The sequence below is a fragment of the Phoca vitulina genome, unplaced genomic scaffold (assembly GCF_004348235.1).
Source record: "Phoca vitulina isolate PV1807 unplaced genomic scaffold, GSC_HSeal_1.0 scaffold1, whole genome shotgun sequence".
Lineage (NCBI taxonomy): Eukaryota > Metazoa > Chordata > Mammalia > Carnivora > Phocidae > Phoca > Phoca vitulina.
The window spans coordinates 74,946,509-74,963,224 of record NW_022589704.1 but is presented as its reverse complement, the minus strand read 5'-3'; the positions used below and the strand labels follow the sequence as shown (position 1 = coordinate 74,963,224).

General features: G+C 37.9%; 1 protein-coding gene across 4 annotated transcripts in view; it reads left to right on the top strand.

Annotated features, from left to right (window-relative positions):
• GALNT13 (polypeptide N-acetylgalactosaminyltransferase 13) overlaps positions 1 to 16,716 on the top strand; it is a 781,779-nt gene that overhangs the window by 747,680 nt on the left and 17,383 nt on the right. The gene's annotated exons all lie outside the window — the stretch shown is intronic.

Genomic DNA, 16,716 nt, shown 5'->3' with positions numbered 1-16,716 from the left:
CAACGACGTGGATGGAACTGGAGGGTATTATGCTGAGCGAAATAAGTCAAACAGAGAAAGACATGTATCATATGACCTCACTGATATGAGGAATTCTTAATCTCAGGAAACAAACTGAAGGTTGCTGGAGTGGGGGGTGGGGTGGGAGGGATGGGGTGACTGGGTGATGGACACTGGGGAGGGTATGTGCTCTGGTAAGTGCTGTGAATTGTGCAAGACTGTTGAATCTCAGATCTGTACCTCTGAAACAAATAATGCAATATATGTTAAGAAAGAAAAAAAGAAGAAGAAGAATGTAGCAGGAGGGGAAGAATGAAGGGGGGGAAATCGGAGGTGGAGAAGAACCATGAGAGACGATGGACTCTGAAAAACAAACTGAGGGTTCTAGAGGGGAGGGGGGTGGGAGGATGGGTTAGCCTGGTGATGGGTATTGAGGAGGGCACGTTCTGCATGGAGCACTGGGTGTTATGCACAAACAATGAATCATGGAACACTATATCTAAAACCAATGATGTAATGTATGGGGATTAACATAACAATAAAAAAATTAAAAAAAAATAAAAAAAGTTAAATATCACACATTCTCATAAAGAAGAAAGTTTAATACTACTCTAGTTTAATAAAATCCCAACACACACACACACACACACACACACTGCTTCTCTTATCTCACACCATCAATAGAACTATTCTTACTGAGAAGGGTAAGCTGTTAGCACAAAAATCTACTAGAAGAAAAATGTTAGCAGCATCAGTCTGTTCCCTCACCTCACCCGTTTATCTCCTTTGCAGTCCGTGTTAAGTACAGACAGACTCCAAGCTTTCCACTAACATTACCAACATAAGCTTGTCTGCATTCAACCATTTAGTCCCAGCAGAGCTTTTCCCCTCGGCGATGTTTCAATCTTCTGAACCTCATTTCTCTCTCCGTTTTATCTTCAAGTGCTTTTTTCCTGACTTATGCATAATTCTTCTGGACTCAACACCCTAGTCTTATCATTACTGAGCTGCTTCCTTGTTCAAGTAATCTTCCTGATGACATTTTTGTATATTTAATATTAAAAAAATTAACAATGTGAATGCATGAATCTACTATATATAAAGAACATTAAGGTCCTTTGAAATGATCTCCTGTTTTTCCCCCTTAGACCACATGTGTGCCTAAATTTCACTGAGGATGTAAATAATTATTTTAATTTACCATGTGAAGCGGTTTATAGTAGATGATGTAATAATTTAATCTTGGCTTAATTGAGTAGTAAAAAACCACTTTATTAACTTCTAAGTAAGGTAAACAATGTCTATGATTTCTAAATTAACAGTGTTGGCTAGCCTACTTTTATATTCTGCTTGCCTGGAAGCCAAGCAGAATCCATACTTATAATTATTTGCTTTGCTATACCTAAGATACTCTTCATCTTACTGAGTTCTTAATTCTATCATAGTTATTAAATTCTGTAGAAGAGAAGTAACAGGTAAGGGTATTTCTAGGTTTTTATTTTTCTTTCAAATATGAAATCTTGATTTTTCAGGAAAGAAAAGTTAGCACAATAAAGCCTCAGTAACAAAAAACTAGAAAATAAATTCATATTCAAATACTTGACTAACCAATGTCAGAAAAAGAAACATAAAGTTTGGAAAAAGGAAAACTCTATAAAATCTGCAAATTTTATAGCCAAGTAAAATGTCAGGTATAATATTTTTGTAGCACCAAGATTCTTAAAGCATTCTTTACTTAATACTCACCAATTTTTGAAAGGAGTTATCAGGAGTGCCTGGGTGGTTCAGTCAGTTAAGCATCTGACTCTTGGTTTCTGCTCAGGTCATGAGCTCAGAGTCATGAGATCCAGCCCTGCACTGGGCTCCATGCTGACTGTGGAGCCTGCTTAAGATTCTCTCCCTCCTCTTCTGCCCCTCCCTCCTGCTTGCTCTCTCTCTCTCTCTCAAATAAATAAATAAATGAATGAGTGAATGAATGAATAAATAAATAAAAGGAGTTATCGTATATAAGATATTATGAAGATAAACCAATTAAAGGCAAGCTTACAAATCTGGATGACAGAAAACAAAATGTTTTAGGGTTTTTATTTGTTCACAATTAAGTATATATTCCAAAAATATTTTTCATGGTTAGAAATGTAGACATAACAATAGTGACAAAATATCTTTCATATTTTAATGGTCCTAATTATATATTCTTTGTGTCAAGTAAATAAGAATTTTATCTGAGATATCATGGGAATGTCATTGCTTTTCTGTTAAACTATGAACAGTTCTTTCTCATTTTATTAGGCAATCCTCCTAGTTAATAATCTATTCTCACCATTAAAGCCTATCATTTTTATTTAAATAGAAGTATACCAATAATTTCTTCTTTGCATAAAACAATATTTTTATAGGATTAATTGCATTCTACACTAAATTAAAGCATAGATCAGCAACATGAGTTGGTTTAGTTATTTCTATTTTTAAAGCTTTTTAAGAATAGAGCATGAATTTTTGGTCCTAACAGCCTCTGACAGTGATGGGGTGAAAACTGTTATATATTGAACACTATTCCTATAGTAGACCTTTACCAGATGCTTTAAATAGACATAAAATTTGATTCTCAGAATAACCCTAATAGAAAGATATCATAAATGGGTTCCATTTTTCATATACTTTATTACACTATATCATACTTGATCTGAGTCAGCTTTGGTAAAAAGTCAATATCGAAAGCATCAGAAGACTTCGGTGTCAAATTGCTCTCTGCCTATCTTAGTCTGCTCAGGCTGCCATAACACAACATCGTAGGTGGTTTCAACAACAGACCTTTATTCTCTCACAGTTCTGGAGGCTGGAAGTCCCAGATCAGGATGCCAGAATGGTCAGGTTCTGGTGGGGACACTTTCCTGGCTGGTACAGTGCCACATTCTGGCTTTGTCTTCATGTGGCAGAACGAGAGCTAGTTCTGGTCTCTCTCTTCCTCTCCCTGTAAGGGCACTAATCCCATCATTGGGGCTCTACCCTCATGACCTCATCTAAACCTAATTAAATCCCAAAGACCTTACCTGCAAACGCCATTGTATTGGCAGCTAGGGTCAACATAACAGTTGGAGAGAGGGGGAAACACAAACATCCAGTTCATAGCAATGGCTGTATGGAAGTTCTTTACCCTTTCTGCCCTCAGTTTCTAATACTGTAATTGATATGGCTGAACTAGATGTTCACCAGTTCTCGTATTCTTTATCCCTACTGTTAGATAAGAAAGAGCATCAAGTCCAGATGATTTGTGAAATCTTTGTTCCAGTGACAGGGGACATGAATTTAAAAGGCTAAGAATTTAGAGAAAAAAAAAAAAAATATATATATATATATAAAATTGTTCTGGAAAATGTCTTAGAACAATGTGAAAATTTTAAGCAATCTGTCAGTCACCAAAACCTAATGATTTAAAGAAAGAAAAAAAAAACAAACTCTGTTAATCAAGAATTCCTTGAACACCGTATGTATACCCAGCAATGTATGGGCGGTGCCAAGAGGGATATGAAAATATACCCAAAACTCCAAAAACTCTTTTTCTGTGTATAGGGAAGTTGAAAAAGATGCTATTTGTTACATGATATGGAATCCTTCCATGAGTGTCCCTAAGAGAATTTCATACTGCACTGAGTATTAAGAAGAGTTGGTTGTCTCCTGAGAAACAGGTTTTTCTTTTCTTTCTTTACTGCCAAACACATGGTTCATCCAGAGAAAATTAATAATATTCTGTGGAAAAATATTTATAATGGCCTTATATTGGATTCTTTCATTCTTTTAAACATTACCATTGTTTATGTAGATGGGTTTTTTCCTCTCTTATTTCTTGCTGTGTGTATGTTACATAGCTATGTAAAATTCTGTTTAAATCTACTTCCACTTTTTACAAGATGAAATATAAATAAATAAATAGGCACACAATCCCTATACTCAGTCCCAATGAGAATACAAAGCAATCATTGTTGAAACAAAAAGGATTTGTGCTGCTCTGCCTTAGGAGGCATTCAGAGAAGGGTCTAATAAGAACAGGAGTGGGTCTGAAAGGGTCACAAAGCTGTTGGTGAGCACAGAGAATGAAGTGTCTGCAAGGACAGTGGGGATACTAGCCCAGATGGAGTAGAAGGCCTGGACTGAGGAGAGTGGAACAGTAAGTTTTATAGGTAGAGGAGCTAAGATTATAATAGAATGTAAATGTCAAGCAAGGGAATTTTGATTTGAAGGGACAAAAGGAGCAAAGAGCTTTCAGACTGCAAAGGTTGTCAAAGGAGAGCTTGTAACCTATTCCTAATACAACCTCATGAAAATACTTGGACATGAACTTCTGTTATCAAAAATGACATGGTGAATACAGCCAAAATGAAAAGGGCTTTTTATTCTTGTTATTTAGTACCCAAGTATAATTTCACCACAAGCAGGGACAGACTATAGAACTTTCTCTCAGTTCATTTCTTTTATGCTTTTATCAAAGGACTTGATCCAATAGAGAGCAAGAAGCTACCTGTAGTATGTACAAAAATGATACGTTTCCATTAAAGGAAAAAAGGCTTCAGTAGGTTACCATAGAAACAGCCTAGCGTCCATTCCAGTTTCTAATAAAGGATCTTAGTCTTCTAATGAAAACCTACCAGATAGGTATATTTCTACTCCCAACATTCTAGTTGCTAACTTTCTAAATAGATTTGGGGATGTTCTTTTTATTTAAAAGAAGTAAAAGATGTGCATCTGGTGGGGATATGCAGAATTTTTTTAAGAGACACTTTTTTGGCAAATAAGTAAATAAATTAAAAAACCTGGCAAATTCAGAGGTGCATTTTATGCTCATTGCAACATCAAGGAATGATCAAAGTGGTCTTTTTTTTTTTTTAAGATTTTATTTATTTGATAGAGAGAGTGAGAGAACACAAACAGGGGGAGCAGTAGAAGGAGAAGGAGAAGCAGACTCCCCACCAAGCAAGGAGCCCAATGCAGGGCTTGATCCCAGGACCCTGGGATCATGACCTGAGCCAAAGGCAGATGCTGAACCATCTGAGCCACCCATGTGCCCCCAAAATGGTCTTTATAGTTCACAGGGGCCAGTGTTCAATCCATGTCTTACACACAGCTAAGAGCAAGTGCCACTTCTATGTGGCAAAAATGGTCACATTATAATTCCATCTACTAAAGAGAACTTTTCTTCATCTTGCCAGTGAAACAAGTGGCCCAAACAAGATTTATTACAGGAGTCTTAGTGTGTTACAGATAAATCTAATATAAAGATATGGCCCCCAGTTTTAGACTAACTTTTAGAGACATATTAAAATTGATCTCTGAGATCTTCTGTAAAGAAGAATTCCAAATAATTTATGTAGATAATCCCCCTTCCAGAAAGTAGAATTTAACTCTCTTGCCCACCTTGCATGTGGACTGTGCTTACTGACTTGTTTTCAAACAGTAAAACATGAAAGCTGGTGGTGGTGGTGGTGGTGGAGAAACATGGCTGATGCTACCTTGGGTAAGTGACCAAGGCTCTGCATCGTGAGCCATGTTGGTACCATACACCGTTGATATGATATGATGAGAATGGTACTTCACCTTCATGGCCTTCCTCTCAAAAACATTCTAATAACAAGATAAACATTAGACAAGCACACACTGAGGGACATTCTGTAAAATACCTAGCCAGTGCTCCTCAAAACTGTCAAAGTCATCAAAAAGATGAAAGTCTGAGCATCTGTCAGAGTAGGCTAAGGAGACATGATGACTAAATGTAATGTGGTATCGGATGAGATCCTGGAAAAAAATGAACATGGGATCAAATGGACACTTTAAGGAAAAACAGTGAAATCTGAATAGTCTAGAGTTTAATTTTTTAAATATCCAAGAAGCAAATGTTAAGTGTGTGAAAAGAGCATGGGATTTGGGGCCTGATAGACCATATTTCAAAGACAGGTTCTCATAAATTGAGTGACATGGGGGAATCTATTTAATCTTTTCAAGCACCCTACTCCTCATTTGTAAAGGAGAAAATACAATGCTTACCTTGAAAGGTTATTGAAGAAACATATATGTGGTCTATCATATCTCCATATACAGTATACTTAAAATGACTTCCATCTTGCCTAACACCTAGCAGGTGCTCCCCAAATGGCGTATACTTTCTCTCCTTTCATTTGCTTGCAGCCCAGCATCCAAAGGTTCTACCCAACCTCTATCCTTTTGTCTGAGCACCTGTCAGAGTAGGCTTTCACTGCCAGAGGCCTCTTTGCCCACTTAGTCACTCCTGGGGAATTAATTCTACGTGGAAGCACACCTCACGCCAACTGAGGGCAGATGGCAAATGTTATCCCAGCTTCTTCACCCTTCAAGGGAACTGCTTGTTCTATACCAGAGATCCCCAAATGTTTAAGCTCCAGTTACCCACAGTATAATTTGTAACGCACCCTTTGTTAGTTCTTTTTCCTTCCCTGCTCACCTACTAGTCTTTCCTGGGATTATCGAACTAATGAACTACTTGCACTTGAATCTTTGTTTCACTTGCAAACTAAGTAGAGCCTGATCTTTTTTGCCACAATGATGAATGCCATAAATCCAAAGGACTACTTTAAGCTTGAAACCACCTAGAAAAATTTAGTTTTATTTGCATCCAGTGCAAATGTTGTAATAATCTGGAGGTTACTTTTTTTAAATTATGTCTAATATAATCTAAAGAGTAGTTTACCTTTACAGATTAAAGGCCGTTGTAACTGATACACATTAAGTGTACCTTTGTGCCATCTAGGACATTATAATTTACCTTTTGAGGCTCTTTATATATTTAATAATTTTTATCTAATTATTATGCTATATACCAGACTTTCAAGAAGCACCTAATGATATAATGAAAGTGAATACCTTTTAAGATAGGAAATATTACCCAAATACCAATAAAAATATATTCAGAAAGGATCACACAAAGTCTTTCACCATGAATTTGTGGCTAATAAACACTAAAACAAATATACTAGCTTATAGAGATGTCACATGAATGATATATATTATTGCTGCTATGTCTGCTTTACATTTACAAGCATAAATCAATAAGAACCTCAAAGACCAAATATCTTGGTGCTCCATGGTACCAACCAATGAGATAGTGATAAGGGAAACTAGGTATTAAATTGCCTTGACTGAAGGAAATTATCCCATCCAATAATCCATTTGAGTTTCCTGGCAATTTATATGTGTGAGGGCAAATTTTTCAGAGAATGAATATTTAAGGAATGATATAATCTGGAAATATAGCAGAGAATACCATAAAGAGGAAGATAATTTGTTACAGAAAATCATTACAAAGAGAACATGGAGAACAAAGTTCAAGTCAGGTTGAAAGAGTGGAGAAAATCATTACAAAGAGAACATGGAGAACAAAGTTCAAGTCAGGTTACAAAAATGTTGGCACCCTATTAGATGTTCATGTCTTGAATTCAAAGTTTCATGAAGAGCGTGTATAGTTCGGATAAGGTCTGAAACATTTAACATGTTCAAAAGTATTTGTTGAATAAATAGATGGATGAATGATTAAATGAATAAATAAATGATAGAGACATAGCATGGGAGAAGATATTCCACATGGTAAGAATAATTCTAATTTTTGTATGTATTTCCTTTTTCCTAATGGTCAGTACTGTATCAGTTTTCTATCATTGTATATAGCAAGATACTACAACTTCAGTGGCTTACAATAACACAAAGTTATTATCTCACAGTTCTATGGGTCTAATTCAGGCACGACATGGCTGGTTCTCTGCTTAGCATCTCACAGAACTAAAATCAAAGTGTTGGCCAGAGCTGAGACCTCACTGGAGGGTCAGAGTCCCCTTCCACACTTCCTGCTTATAGGCAGATTTTAGTTTCTTGCAGTTGGAGAACTGAGCTTCCATCATTTTGTTTTTTGGTGCATGGCTTTTTGTGGTTTTTTTGTTTTGTTTTGTTTTTTTTCTGTCTCTCTGCCAGGAGTTCTTCTCAGCAGTGGGGGGCTCTTCTCAGTACCCCTGCTATGCTGGCCCTCTCCAAAACAAGGCAGTGTGTGTCTTCAAGGCCTAGTAGGAAAATCTCTCTCTTAAGTTGGCTAATTCTAGGTCTTATATAACATAAAGTAATCATGGAGTGAGTGACTTTCCTGTCATAATAGTCTTATCCACACTCAAGGGGAGGGTGTTTATAAAGGGCATGTATATTGGGAGAGGAATCTTGGGACCATCTGAGAATTCTACCACAGTCACATAAAGAACAACATCTGCATGTTCAAGCATATCTAGTGGGATAACCAATTGGGCTTAAATTTGCAATTTATATTCTTCAGTACTATAAGAGTAAAATATGAGTAGCTGGAACATAATGTTTATATATTAGATTTCTTGAATGGTAGACTTCCTTGAAAATCCTTCAAGACAGAGTAAAGTATTGTTTAAAATGGGAAGATTGAACAATGAAGTAGAAAGAAGAAATGTCAAAATTGGTTATTGTATTAGTGTATCCTTTTCATTCTTTTACCTTGCTCTCTTGCTCAGTTTTTCACAAAGTGGACTAGAGATTCCAAAGACAAATTGTTTTCATTTCAATTCAATAAGTAATTATTGGGCAAATATTCTTTTCCTAGAATTGTTTCCATAGGCGTTCAAAAATATATCTTTAATATTTGTTATTGGGACAGCAGGATTTTAAAAATAAAATAAAATAGAGCACAAAGATGAGACAGGATATCATCAAATGAGGATTGTATGCCTAGATTTTGAGCAGATAATAACTAAAACTGAGATGCTATTTGCATCAAGTACTCTGTTTAGAGTTGACATGAATTACCTCCTTCAACCTCTGAAGTACCCAGAAAACAGGGGGCATCTTTATCCCTTTTCCAAGATGAGGGAGCCAAGATTTTGACAACTCATAGTAACTCTGGTTCTGATGAGTAGCAGAGGATAGTCCCAAATGCGGGTCTGTGTCATTTCCCAAAGCCCATTGTTTGAGTGCTGTCCTGCTCTCCAGATATACACAGGGGAGCCTGGGTGGCTCAGTCAGTTAAGCGTCTGCCTTGGGCTCAGGTCATGACCTCAGGGTCCTGGGATCAAGCCACATGTCAGGTTCCTTGCTCAGTGGGGGGCCTGCTTCTCCCTCTCCTTCTGCCCCTCCGTCTGCTTGTGTTCTCTCTGTCAAATAAATAAATAAAATCTTTAAAAAATAAATAAATTCGGGGCGCCTAGGTGGCTCAGTTGGTTAGGCGACTGCCTTTGGCTCAGGTCATGATCCCAGAGTCCTGGGATCGAGTCCCACATTGGACTCCCAGCTCATCGGGAAGTCTGCTTCTCCCTCTGACCCTGTCCCCTGTCATGCTGTTTCTCTCTCTCTCTCAAATAAATAAAATCTTAAAATAAATAAATAAATAATAAATTAATTAAATTAAATTAAATTTTTAAAAAAGATTTACACAAATGATGCCATGCCTGCAATACAATGCAGATAAGTAGGTGAGAGTAGTTAACAAAGTGCTACAAGAAGAAAGTGAAAAAAGTACTAAAACTTCAGGTAAGGTAGTAGTCTTTTTCTGGGCAAAGTGGAATTAGGATAGTTCTAGTGGTGTGAGCAGAACATACCCAGTCAGGAATGAAAAGATGAGGAGACTTGCTGAGCACCAATTCAGAAATGTAAAGTTGTTAATGCGTCATGGACAATGTTGAGGACAGGATAGGAATACTGAACATGAGATACACACTCACATCCTATTTTTTTTTTAAGATTTTATTTATTTGTCAGAGAGAGAGAGCACAAGCAGGGGGAGCAGCAGAGGGAGAGGGAGAAGCAGACTTCCCACTGAGCAGGGAGCCCCATGCGGGGCTCAATCCCAGGACCCTGGGATCATGACCTGAGCTGAAGGCAGACGCCCAACTGACTGAGCCACCCAGGTGCCCCCCACATCCTACTTTTAACAATAGAATTTGAGAGCATTAAATCTGTAAAAGACCATAGATATCATTTAGGCACATAAGGTAAGTCAAAATCACACAGCCAGAAGCTACCTACTCTCCTTACCCGCTTCTACACAGACCATGAGCTAACAGGCTTGAGATGAAGCCTGAAATCAGTTAAGACAGAAAAACATCCTGTCTGGGAGCAAAAGTCTCTTTCCTTGGCAGCTCCATTGATGAATTCAACTCCATTTATGCATTCCTCATGCTAATTTCACAATGGTATGACATACAGTCAGAGAGAACATTTTGAAAAATCACGTTGTTAAAGGTCTAATTTTTGTTGTTAAACAATTTTCTTATTATTTCAATCCAAATTTACCTGGGCTATTTTTACCGAATGAGGGGGGAAGAAAACCATTAGAATGTGTGTGTGAGCTTTTTAAAATAATTAATCCTTCTGGACTCTAACAGACTTCTCAAATTGACTGCACTTCAAATACCTAAAGCAATCTCCTAGAGGGCCCAAAGTTGCAAAATGAGTAAGTCATGGGATGTAAGAGGCAGTGTAGTGAAGTGAAAGAAAATGCCAGGGAGCTTGGTCCGGAGAAACTTCTGTCACAAAGTGGCTCTGGCCAAGTATGTGAATCCTGTAACTCTGTTGGCTTAGGTTCTTCAAAGAGAAAGCGAAGCATTTGGCATAGAGTGACGGAGTCCCTTCAAACTGTGAACTTCTATAGTAAATAGGAAGAACTCAACAGAAAAAGTATTTTATAAATTCACAACTAAATCTAGAAAAATCACCACCTCTATAATAAAGCTGAATCAAATACACTTATGAACCTTCTAAACACACACGGAATGTATATGAACATAATGTAAATATATAAAAATTAGTGTGGGTATTTTAAGTGTTTCTTCGGGTTAAGATGGAAGAACCCCTGTAGCAATGCAGAACCAGCAGAGGGCGTTTCGTTCCTGAGCCTCTTGCACAGAACAGTGAACCTGCTCTGCATCTGGTGTTGCTTCAGCAGAGTTTTGCCAGCAGCGGCTTATGCTCCAAATCTGAGCAAAATTTGCTTGCAGTTTTTCAAATTTCAAATTTTTCAAAGGGGTAAAGATAAAAGTGGTTTTAAAGAAGTAACTATACAACATTAGGATCTTAAGTATGGTATGTATAGTACACATTCTTTCGTTGTGTGAAACAAAGCAATATGCAAAATATTTTAGATCCTTCTCCCAACAGTCCTTGAAAATCGTCAAAATGTTTTATTTGTAGATATTTGAAGAAGTATAACATAAATGCCTTTGAACATACTCCCCAAAGTGAAATATCCAGGACAAACCACATGCGTATGTGAAGTAATGAAAATGCTTACCTTCTCTACAAAAAAAAATTTAAGATTGAAGGGCACTGAGATTGAAATTGGCTGTCACCTTTTCTGTGTTAGGAATTGTTCCTAAACTCATTTGAGTACCTCAATTCAGAGACAGAAATTAATCTGGTCTCTATAAAGTCTACAATGAAAGCGGGTAATTCACCTCATCACAGTCAAGAACCACTTTATGAAGATATATTTAAATAGAAAAATGATTGTAAAAATGATTGTTGCTTTCAGAAAGCATAAGTGGATGTTACAAATCTCAGCCCAGATACCAAGATAGAACAGATGTGAAATCTAAAATCAGACTTCCCTATGCAAAATTTGCAATGACAATTTGGAAACTGCTTGCATGACTTTTAGACCCTTCAACCATCATACGGAATCAAAGGAGGTGTACACGTTTCTTCGGGCTACTGTAACAAACTCCCACAAACTGTGTGGCATGAACGTAGAAGTTTATTGTCTCTCAATACTTGAGGCTACAAGCCGGAGATCATGGTGTCAGAAGGGGCATATTCCTTCCGAAACCTGTAAGGGAGAAGCATTTGTTGCTGCTTCTAACTTCTGGTGTTTGCCTGCAATCCCCATGGCTTGTAGATGATGCATCGCTCTGATTTCTGCCTCCGTCATTACGGAGGCCTGTTTTCTGTGTATGCCTCCATCTCTGTCTTCTCCTAGGGACACCAGTCATTTTGGATTAAGGGTCTTCCCTATCCAGTATGATCTCACGGTCACTTACCTAATTCCATCTGCAATGACCTTACTTCCAAATACATTGGAAGTTCACATTCTGAGGTGCTTAGAGGTAAGGACTTCAGCATTTCTTATGGGGGACACAATTCAACCCATAACAGGAGGTATCACAAGGCGGAGAAGATTCAGGTTTTCTAGGAAAAGAACAGTGGCCCTGCCTTTAGAGAGGAGGGGGTGGGATTCTTGCTTCCAGGGACAAACCTTACTGAGAGGAGGACTCAGGGCAGGGGCAGCTTCCTGGGTGTGCAATATGCCCTCAAGCAGGGCCTTACAATTTGAAAGCCTTAATAATTTTTGAACAATAAATCCTGCATTTGCATTTTGCACTAGGCCCTGCAAATTTTGGAGAACACCATTTGAAAAGCTTGCTTGCTATGTGCTTCGTGCTTGTGGGGATTGTGGCAGGCTGTGACTTGACTCACACATCGTAAAGCTGGTCTCTGACAACTGAATTGAAGTGACTGCACCGCCTGAGTCAGCTTGCCTCCCCAAGTTGGTCAAGTCATAAAAAGTGGCCCACTTATAAAATATGCATTGTCCTCTTCATTAGCACTGCAGTGAGAGGTGCTTAGCAATGGGAATCTCTGAAGAACCATAAACACTCCCAGGAGAAGGAGCTTTAAATCTCTGCCATGCCAGAGAACAGGAAGGGGTTATCAAGAGACAGTTTAGGGTGGTCCAGTTTGTCCCCTTACCTCTGGTTTCCCCACGCCTCCACGTTTTGGGGGGTTTCTGTGAGCCTGATCACGTAGCCCCCTATCTATCTCATAGCCCCCTATCTATCTCTCCCTACCTAGCTCCACCTGTCCCTTACTCATTCTTCCCCCTGGAATAGTAACCCTAACTGGGAATTAGGGAATGGGACGATGATCGCTCTGGCTGCTTCCTGCTGAAATGGGGTGGCGGGCTGTGTGGCAGTTAGAATCTATCCAGGGCTAGGTCCAGGGCTACTGGTATGGCTCCAGGGGGTCACGATGTGCAGCAAATGGTACATGCATTAGCACATGCAAAAGGATGAACATAAAACAAGTATTAGGCCCCAAATTATGATCACATCCCTTAGATAAGATCCCCAATTACCATTTTTGTCAAATAGATCAGTGGATATCTTGACCTAGGCGTGTAGGGTGGATCGGACCACCCTGCCCTAGGTGTGTGGGGTGGGTGTTTATGATACCAACAAGGAATAACCAACCAGACCCTAAAAAGGAAGTAAGCCATTGAAGGTGTTATGACTAGTCCTTGCTCAATGGTGGTATCAATAGAAATGTTAAAAGAATTTAAGTTCTCTGGTTAGCTTTCTATAAAAGACCAACCCTGTGGCAACTGACGGGACTCCTCTCACTCTTGAGAGTCTTTTCTGTACCTTCACTTAATAAAAAAAAGAGAGAAAGAGAGAGACAGTTTAGGTAAGACCTCTTATACTTTTATAACCCTGGAGGAATCAAAAACCAATTTGCAGCCTGGGGGAATTTGGGAGTGGGCAAGAGAGATAAGAAAGAAAAGAAGCTCTCAAGATGGTAAAATAGAGAAGTTACCCATGCCCTATCCCAGCAGGCTTCCAACCTAAAGCACGTGCAGTTTCAAGAAAGGGAGGAGATTTGGGATTACATTCGTTCAGAATTTCAATTAATAATATTAAACAGACCATTCTAATTTCTGAACTGAATCCCCAGGGGTCCTGGACAAGTAAGCAGACAAACCTATAGTTTTCATCTAGGGGTAGGGAAAGATGCATTATTTCTTTCAATGTAAGGGGTTAATAGGTGTTAGGGGCTGAATTGTGCCCCCCCTCCCCAGTCCTATGTTGAAGTTCTAATTCCAGTATCTCAGAATGTGACTACATTTGGAGATATAGGGTCTTTAAAGATGTGATTGAGATAAAATGAGATCATTAGGGTGGTCCCTAACCTAATATGGATGTTGTTTTTATAATAAGAAGTGATTAGGACACAGTCACAGAGGGAAGACCGTGGAAGACACAGGGAAAAAAAAATGGTCATCTACAAGCAAAAGAGAGAGGTCCACGGAAGAAACCAATCCCACTGATACCCTGATCTGGAACTGTGGCCTCCAGTAACTGAGAAGATTAAAAGCCACCTAGTCCATGGTACTTTGTTATGGCAGCCCTAGCAAACTAATAGGAGACAATAAAAACTGAATTGTTATAGTTTTCAAAGTAGTTTTGGAAGGGCCCACAAAATGGAACAAAGGATCTGTCCCTTCTTATAAGATAGTTTAACATAAAACAATTGAGTAAAATTGGCCTTTTTAGTGGTTGTTTCTATAGCTAGCTTGACCAACAGACTACAGAGAAAGATGTGTATTGCTAGATGGCTCATAATTTTATGCGTTAAAACAAATATGAAGATTAGGTGCAAAACAGAATTTTCAAAGCACCGTAAATTATTGCATCTATACAGTTCATGTAAAGAGCTCTACTTACTATGCTTTGTAATAATGCTAAGTTGGTATGCATAGGAATATGAATGTAATTGTACAATGTAACAAAAGGGCAAACTTATTTAACATAATATATATGAATCGTATCACACATGGTTTCTACCACAGGTGCTCAATTAATGTTAACTTCCTCCTCCATATTCCTCTTTTATAATGGATGGAAGGACACTGAGATTGATTCTTTTACTCTGCTTCTAGTCACCTTCATTTAAAGTGATGAGACTTTGATTTAACCCATTGTTATTAGAATCAATCTGGCATTGGAGCAACTGAAAAAATATGCTAAATCTAGCATTTGTGTAACTCACTTCCGGTTTTAGTGAGAATCAGTCTTGATAACCAATGCTAAAGTAATTTGAGTGGTAACCAGAAAGGGAGGAATAGTGTGCAATTTTTGTGAAAGAACATACAAGTAGACTTCACTGGTGAGGGACTCGATCTTGTAAAGTCCTCACCATGTGTGATGTTTAAGTTAATGTGCTTCATATGTGTTCAGGATTGAAAATCTTACCTTATAATCGGCATTAATGTTTTAACTGCAACAGGAGAACAGATCAGGCAGATACTCTGCCAGGAACCACACAAACCAACTGCAGTGTGGGGTATTGACACAGGCAATGGCCGTAGGGAGCCCCTGCTTCCTAGCGAATCTAAAACAAGATGTGAGGTTGTCCCCAAAGTCGTAGAGGGTGACTATATACACTACAAGTGTCAGGTCAGTCTGTCATCAGGTATGGGAGGCCCTCCTCAAGACTGTGTGCCGGGGGTCGGCACAGAGAGGCAAGAGCCAAGCCTGCTGGGCTCCTGTCCTAAAATTCTTTGGGAACTGGACATACTATCAAGGCGGGAATCCATATACGAGGCCACATCCTGGGAGCACCTATAAGACTGGGATAATAACACTAGGTATCAGTCACTGACTGCTATCTGCGTACCTGGATCTCTACAAAGTACTTTTTGCGTGTAAAATTTTAGTCTATCCCAAAGTGAGTTCCATGAGCCTCCTATGGTAGGAGATACAAAAAAGCACAAAGATGACAATGATGGGTAAAAAGAGGATAGATATAAAGGGTAAATAATTGAGATCAAGCCTAATGATTTCCAGATAAAATCAAGAAAGACATGTATATACTGACATTCACTGACTTTTTATTATTATACAGAATAAAAACCATCCTAGAAATACTTCAGCATAAAAATGAGATTCTCAGGTATGAAAAATAAATTAATCCTGTTAATTATTCATTAGGATTTGTTAACCAATTAATTAATGCCAGAAAATAATGAAAGCATTATATACAGATCTTTTTAAAGGAAAAATTATTTGTGGGCCAAGTATTTTAACATCAGTTAAGTTTTTCTTCAAGTACAAAGGCCAAAGAAAGATAATTTCAGATAATATATATAGGCTCAGAAAATATTCTATGAATAAATCTTTCTTGAATGTAAATCACTTAAAATAGCTACTGATCGACCGTAAAATGAATTACAGTTAGGAATTAAGGGACAAAGAAAGAGGATGACTTCTCTCAATAGGTAAAGTTTCCCAACTATCATAAGAGACCTGAGGAGAAATCATTGTTCAGGCCGTAATTATACTCATACAAAATTAGTGGCAAATGTGGATGCTTTGGTGTCTCCATTTACATTGGCATCTGTATACAACTAAAAGAGTATAATTTCTATGTGGAAAATTATACTTCACATTAAAACAAAAGATAAAAGAGATTTCTCTAGAAATTTCCCTCCTTCAAATTAAGGTTTACTACTCGATTCATTTACTTAATTAAATATGTTTGTATTAAATTAAATATTGTATTAATAAATACCATGTTTGGAAAGGATATAGTACTAATATCTGATGGGTGTTTCTTTTATTCTTAGTTTCATCATAATTTCCATTAAAAGTATGAACATTAAAAAGTACTAAAGATAGGAGATTTTTTTTCTGAATGCCATACATGAAATCTGTATTTTATATAGTTCAATTAAATGAACTTCATCTACTTCTCAAGTTTTTACATCTTTGTGAAGAATTGCTTTTGCATTTTTCTCCTAGACCACTTATGATTTTCAGGGAAGCCCTGAGTCACAGTGCTGTAGAGGTAACCCGTTCAAGAATAACTTGTTCGGCTTACACACTAGGGCTCCAGAGTTTATAGGGAAATATAGAG